This window comes from Prionailurus bengalensis, chromosome C1, assembly GCF_016509475.1.
Source record: "Prionailurus bengalensis isolate Pbe53 chromosome C1, Fcat_Pben_1.1_paternal_pri, whole genome shotgun sequence".
Taxonomy (NCBI): Eukaryota; Metazoa; Chordata; class Mammalia; order Carnivora; family Felidae; genus Prionailurus; species Prionailurus bengalensis.
In genome coordinates this window covers 106,410,534-106,418,101 of record NC_057345.1, presented here as the reverse complement: position 1 = coordinate 106,418,101, position 7,568 = coordinate 106,410,534, and positions in this window count along the sequence as shown.

The following is a 7,568-nucleotide window of genomic DNA, read 5'->3' as shown; positions in this document are numbered from 1 at the left end:
CCAGGTGTCAGTCTCTTGTCATACATGTGTCAGGACTTAGCCAGGATTGTGGGGTTTAGGCTAGGTGTGTGGAAGGAGGTAGCTCTGCAGATCAGCACCAATAGGAAGGGAACCCAGACCTTATGTTCTCCTTTGGAAAAGCAGTAAACCAATATTTACTGAGGACCTACTTTGTCTTCTGCGTAGGGTAGCTTCTGTCAGGGAATCTGGTTCTGCCCAGGAAATAAATTTTCTTTCAGGGAGACTTCATTTCCACCACAGCATATTTTTTAAAATTATAATATGTAATATTTGATATATATAAAGAATATATTTAACATGAATAAATTATGAAACATAATTAAGTGAATACCTTTGACCCATCACTCAAATTATGCATTAAAACATTAGAAATACCGTTGAGTTTCTTGTGTTCCTACGCTGGCCTATTCTGCTGCCTCTCCCCGGACAATAACCACTGTCCTTAACTTTGTGTTTATTAGTTACCTACATACACACACACACACACACACACACACACACACACACACACACAAATATATGTGTGTCTCTATATTTAACCATATACATATAATATTCTTTTAAAATATTCAGTTTTGCTTTTTTAGCTTTACAAAAATTTTGTACTCTAATAGTCCCCTGCAGTTTTTCACCTAACACTATTTTTAAGATTCATCTATGTTGTAAGTAGCTATAATGCTCATTTTTCACCTGTATTCTACACATTTCACCTATTACTGGACATTTGGGTTGTTTCCATTTTTTTGCTATTACAAACAGTGTTGCTGTGAACATTCTTGTACCTGTTAGTGCCTTTTTTTTTTTTTTTAAGTAAGATTTCGAAAAAAAGGTTTCTAAGATGGTTCATTTGATCTGTGCATCCTCTGAGTTGGGAACTGTTCCCTCTCATTCTCTGAAAGAGTTGACATCAGATCAGTAAAACTCAACTGTTGAACCATTTTTGCCTGGCATTCCTTTTTGGGAAAAATTTTAACCATTGATTGGACTTTCTATTTTTTGTTGAGTCAATTTAGGTTAAGTGTTTTTTTTAGGATTTTGTAATTTCATGTCTTTTTTTTTTAATTAAAATTTTTCCTTTTTTTCCCCCCTGTGCTCTCTGGGTAGTCATGTACTTTGTTTTTCATTTCTACTATTTACTTTTACCTTCTTTTGCACCAGAAATTTGTTATTTTACTTATTCTACTACTTTTGGTTTTGTTGATCCTCTCCCTTATGTATTGTTTTCCATTTCATTAATTATGGATATTATCTATAGTATTTCCTTTTTTCTGCTTTCTTTAGATTTAATTTTATGTTCTTCCATAACATCTTAATTTTGACACCTAACCTAATTTTCAAGCTGTTATTTTTTTCTACTGTAAGTTTTTAAGGACCTGTTTCCCTACATCCCCCCAATTTTTCTGTTGTAAATTACTTTAATTATAACTTAGTCCTAAGATATTTAAATTACCTTTATGATTTGTGATTTATGAATTATTTAGAACAATTTTTTGAATTTCCAAACATCTGAATATTTAAAGTTTTACCGTTTTGATACCCACTTTCTTTTTTTTTTTTTTTTTTTTTTTTTTTTAATTTTTTTTTTCAACATTTATTTATTTTTGGGACAGAGAGAGACAGAGCATGAACGGGGGAGGGGCAGAGAGAGAAGGAGACACAGAATCGGAAACAGGCTCCAGGCTCTGAGCCATCAGCCCAGAGCCCGACGCGGGGCTCGAACTCACGGACCGCGAGATCGTGACCTGGCTGAAGTCGGACGCTTAACCGACTGCGCCACCCAGGCGCCCCATGATACCCACTTTCAACTTTAATCATTTATACTCAGAGATGTGGTACCCTATGATGCTAAATTTTTGAAACTTGTTGGGTTTGTTATTTTGTATTTCTGTAACTTTCCTGGATATCTAAATCTGTTTTGTTTTCTGCTCACTCTTGCCTGTGGTAGCTTGTTTCTTTGTATATTTTCAATCTTGGGGTTTTGAGCTCAAATTTTGTTAAACTTAATCTATGGGAATCCAGAGAGCCTAAATTGGGGGCACTTTCCTGCAGAGAAGATTTGCATTTGCTTCTGCCAGGAGCCAAATGATGCTCCTGACCTGGGACTGTGTTAGCCCCTTCATGGGGCTCAGTTTCTTTCAGGAGTCCCAGGTTTTCTCCCCTTCCTTGGCTAGGCCTGGGGTTTAGCCTCTGTTCACAATACTATTCACTCCTTCATATAGGTTTCAGCTTAATGTTATTTTTTTCTTCCTTTAGTGATTTCTCTTACTTTCTAATGAGCCCAGCAATATGCTGACCATTATGTTTGTTGTAATGTATCCAGGATCTACTTGTATTTTAATGGGAGAGCCCTTTCTTTTATCCAGGCTGTCAGAAATTGGCCTTACTGTGGTTTTGGCAATTTCCTTTTTGTTTTTTAGGTGCCAGGCACTTTTTAGAAGCCAACTGACTTAAGCTGTCTTCAAGTCAATAATGATCATAGCATAGTGGCAACATAACAGTTATGTTAGCAGTAAGCATAGAGCTATGGGGGCCCAGAGGAATAGCATATAGATCAGACAGGGATCCAGATGACTTCCCAGTTGAGGTAAGTAGGAGTCACCTGGACAAGTCTAACTCCTAAAACAAGGACAGAACAACATAAGACCTATAGAAAAAGAGCTAAATCATGGTACTCATTCTGCATAAGAGCTATAAATTTAGAGAGATCACTTGGGCTGAATAATTTTGGAAGACTTCATGGAAAAGATAGGGTAAGTAGAGCGTAGATAGGTGGAAAAGAGAGGACATTCCAGGGAAAGCAGAGGTTTGGGGATGTGAGATGTGACTAAAGACCTAGGAGAACCATCCCCTGATAGAGACCTGTCAGGTAGAAGGGGGGTGTACAAACAATAGTGAGAAGTCAACTAGAAGGACATGCAACCATCATAGTTCTCTGTTGACTGAATGAGTGGATAAAGGTATGAAGTTTGCATTAAAGGATGGAGGAACTGGAGTCATAAGGAAACAGCCAAGCAACTGGTTCCATGTGGAAGGAGAAGAGGGACTGGACTGGGCTGCTGATACATTAAAAGTGACAGGCAGGGGCACCTGGGTAGCTCAGTTGGTTGAGCATCAGACTTCGGCTCAGGTCATGATCTCACAGTTCGTGAGTTCGAGCCCCGTGTCAGGCTGTGTGCTGATAGCTTGGAGCCTGGAGCCTGCTTCGGATTCTGTGTCTCCCTCTCTCTGCAACCTCCCACTCTTGTGCTCGGTCTCTCTCAAAAATAAATAAACATTAAAAAAATTTTTTTTAAAAAGTGACAGGCATATGGGAAAATAAACCACTCATGTTAGAATAGATGAAAGCATCCAAGAAAACCTTGTCCTCACCATGGTTGGCTTTGGGGATGTATCCATTCACTCTGGGAGACCAGCCCACCTGAGGATTTTGAGATTTATGTTTTTTTTTTTTCCAAGTTTGTTTGTTTATTTATTAGCAAACTTTACACCTAATGTGGGGCTCAAACTCACAACTCCAAGATCAAGAGTTGCATGCTTTTCTAACCAAGCTAGCCAGGCATGCGCCGCTCCCTCCCCAACCCCTAATCCCTGCCATAGGATTTTTAAGTAGCCTATTTTATTTATTTGTTTATTTTATGTTTTATGATTGTTGTTGTTTTTTAAGTAGGCTCTACATTCAACTAATGACCCTGAGATCCAAGATCTGAGCTGAGATCAAGAGTCAGACGCTCAGCAAACTGAGCCACCCAGGCACCCCAGTAGCCTATTTTTAAAACTTACCTATTAAAAAAATTTAACGTAAGGGGTGCCTGGCTGGCCCAGTTTGAAGAGTGCAACTCTTGATCTTGGGGTCTAGAGTTCAAGGCCCAAGTTGGGTGTAGAGATTACTTAAATCACTTAAATAAGTAAAACATTTTTAAAAATGTAACGGGGGGGGTGGGGACCTGGGTGGCTCAGTTGTTTAAGTGTCCAACTTTGGCTCAGGTCATGATCTCAGTTTGTTGAGTTCAAGCCTCACATCAGGCTCTCTGCTGTCAGCACAGAGCTGGCTTCAGATCCTCTGCCCCCCCCCCCCCAAATAAATAAATATTAAAAATAGTAATCTAACATGGGGTACCTGGGTGGCTCAGTAGATTAAGCATCTAAGTCTTGATTTTGGCTCAGGTCATGATCTCACAGTTTGTGGGTTTGAGCCCTGTGTTGGGCTCTGCACTGTCGGTGCTTGGGATTCTTTGTCTCCCTTTCTGCCCCCTTCAAAAATAAATAAACATTTAAAAATAAAAATAATCTGGGGCACCTGGGTGGCTCAGTCGGTTGAGCATCCGACTTCAGCTCAGGTCATGATATCGTGGTCCGTGAGTTCAAGCCCCGCTTCGGGCTCTGTGCTGACAGCTCAGAGTCTGGAGCCTACTTTGGATTCTGTGTCTCCCTCTCTCTGCCCCTCCCCCACTCATTCTCTCTCTCTCTCTCTCTCTCTCTCTCTCTCTCTCAAAAATAAACTTTTAAAAAAGTTAAAAATAATCTAACATGAAACAAATTATTCTATAGTTTAGGCAATCTTCAGTTTACTAGATGAAGGGTTAAACTAAGATTTTGGGGATTGCCTACTGCTTCCTCTACCATTTTTATTCTTTCCCCAACACCCTACTCTGTACTCACATGACCTCACCCCCCAAGTGTCATGTTTTTTCATTTTAACCCTATCATAAATTAAGTTAAAGATAATTTATAATTACTAAGATTTGAAATAACTGTTTACTATGAAGCCAAGATAAACTCTACATGTCTAGTCGATGGCCCCAAATAAGTGAACTTATTATTTTTGTGGACAATTAACTTTCTTTAGAAATCAAAGCAAATGCCACATTTACTCACATACTAAATGAAAGGACTAATGTCATCACATGTTTGTCTGAGTATTTCATCTTATGGTATGGTTCCTCAGTAGGTCTATCCCTTCTTTGCCTAGGATTGTCCAGGTAGCTCTGTCCTATGAGATAAAACTAAGCACAACATATAGGTAATGCATTAATTAAGAGATGTTCATGAGAAGGTATTTGTTTGCTGAAAAGAGCATGAATTCAGTCATATCTTAGCCCATTCATGGGTTGTAAAACTGATTTAGCAGGGTGCAAAACAGTGTTTTCAAAAGTGAAGTAAAACAGAAATTATCAGAGTTATTTGCATATAGTAAGAGTAAGTATTAGTTCCTGAAACCTTTATTTCAGCGAAGGTACATCTGTGTATTCTTGATCATGATATAAAATGTACTTCTTATTGTGGGTTGAAGTAAAACAACCTTGAAAAAGTGACTTAACCGTTCTGAAGCTTAGCTTCCATAAAATGGGATAAAATCTCTTTCACAGGGTTGTAATGAGGAATAAAGAAGGTAATATTTGTATTCATACACAGTAGGGGCTTGGGCAACAACTCCTGGCTTCTTTATCTTTTCTCTGGAGGAAAAAAAAAAACCCTAATTTCTGTGGCTCAGGGAGAAAAGTTGTTCTTTATAATTTCTTTAACCACAGGGGTATTTAAAATATAACAGGAGTTACATTATGAACTGGGTCCGCTAGTTATACCAACTTTTGATGACTAAGCCAACTTCTTTACCTGATTTGGTTAAACTTAAATAAATAAACGACATGGGGTGGATCAGTCAGTTGAGCATCCAACTCTTGATTTTAGCTCAGGTCACAATCTCAGGGTGATGGGATCGAGCCCCACATTGGGCTCCATGCAATCAGTACTGAGCCTGCTTGGGATTCTCTCTCTCTCTCTCTCTCTCTCTCTCTCTCTCTCTCTCTTTCTGCCTCTGCCCCTCTCGCCTGCTCACACTCTGTCTCTAAAAAACAAAATAAAATAAATGACATTACCTGACCCTGTTGGTACTTTCCTGCCCTCCCTATACTCCAAGGTGCCACACACGAGCCCCACATTGGGCTCCATGCAATCAGTACTGAGCCTGCTTGGGATTCTCTCTCTCTCTCTCTCTCTCTCTCTCTCTCTCTCTCTCTTTCTGCCTCTGCCCCTCTCGCCTGCTCACACTCTGTCTCTAAAAAACAAAATAAAATAAATGACATTACCTGACCCTGTTGGTACTTTCCTGCCCTCCCTATACTCCAAGGTGCCACACACACATATACTTTTCCATCAAAACAAGAGGTGTCCCACACACATAGGACAGTACAGTTTCCCATAGGGTCACATCATCCATGTGCAACCATCTACACCTGCAGTGGCTCCCTGGGACCTAGGAAGGAGGCAAATGGTACTTTTTCTAGCAAAAGAAAATTTTCAAAAATAGGTTCAATGTGGGGAATTTTAGAAGATATCCTAAGTTTTATGCTTTTAATTTAATATGGGAAACAGAATAGCATTCAGCTTTATAATTTGACAACTGAAAGCAAATAGGATGAGAGAAGAAAACTAGTCAATATTTACTTGTTAACATTTTTAATTTATTCATTTATGAAAAATAACTTTTTCCAAACCAAAAAGAAAAAAAATCGGTAAGACAGTTGGTATTGTTTTACATTTTTGGAAATCCCTTTAATGCCTAACTAGATTCTTATATCTGCTTCTGTATTCCATCTGTTGCTATATCAACAAATATAATTTCTGCCCCTGTGGTAGAAACTAAAGATACAGCTAGAATACAAAGGTGAATCCCTTCCTGCCTTGGGTTCGGACTAGAGGGGTTTGGAGACTCACAGAAACAGGAGAGTAACAACAACCACTCCAGAGAAAGAAAGACCAAGTCATACAGAGATGCAAAGAAGTTCACACGTGAGCCCTTAGAGTCATAAACACAGAAAATCAACATAGTTCTGCTTAATATTGTTTGTAGGGGAGGAAAAAAGTGGGGATCTCACTTGGTTAATAAAGGACTTAATAACTGCCTATGGCGATAAAAAGTTCCACTTAAAGTTTGAACAGAGATGTTCCTGAAATCTTGTTTTGTTGTTGTTATTGGAAAATAAAAAACTTCCTACTATAAAAAGTAGGGCTTTCACATCCCTTTTCACACTGTTTCAAAAGCTGGTCTGAGGCCCTTTGGAATCCTATCCACTGGAAGGGAGGGATGTATGACATTTTAAACTCTAGGCTAAAGCAGGATCATCACCTCTTGACCCTTGCCTGACAGCTGATTGGGAGCTGGCCAAGAGTTGCAGGACCTAACAGGTGGGTTGGTGATTCTCTCCTCCAGACCAGTGGTGACAAATTTAAACTATCTATGGCACTCTTGTCCTCTTTCTCCGGTCATCTTTCATAACTGTACTCCTGCTTTAACCAAGTTTATCAGCTTGCCCTCAAGCAAATTCCCATCTCTATTCTTCACCATACAATTTTTTAGTCTTCAGAATGCTCTCTCCTTTTTTGTTCTGCTGGATCATGTCCAATATCTCTTCTGAGACCTGGCTTATAGTATTTTTTGAGAAGTCTTCCATTCATTTGTTCACCATAATACTGAGTGGCTAGGCCTTCCATATTAATTCATCAGACTCCTCTATGTTCCTTCAGCAATTGGATAGCCCATTTGTTCT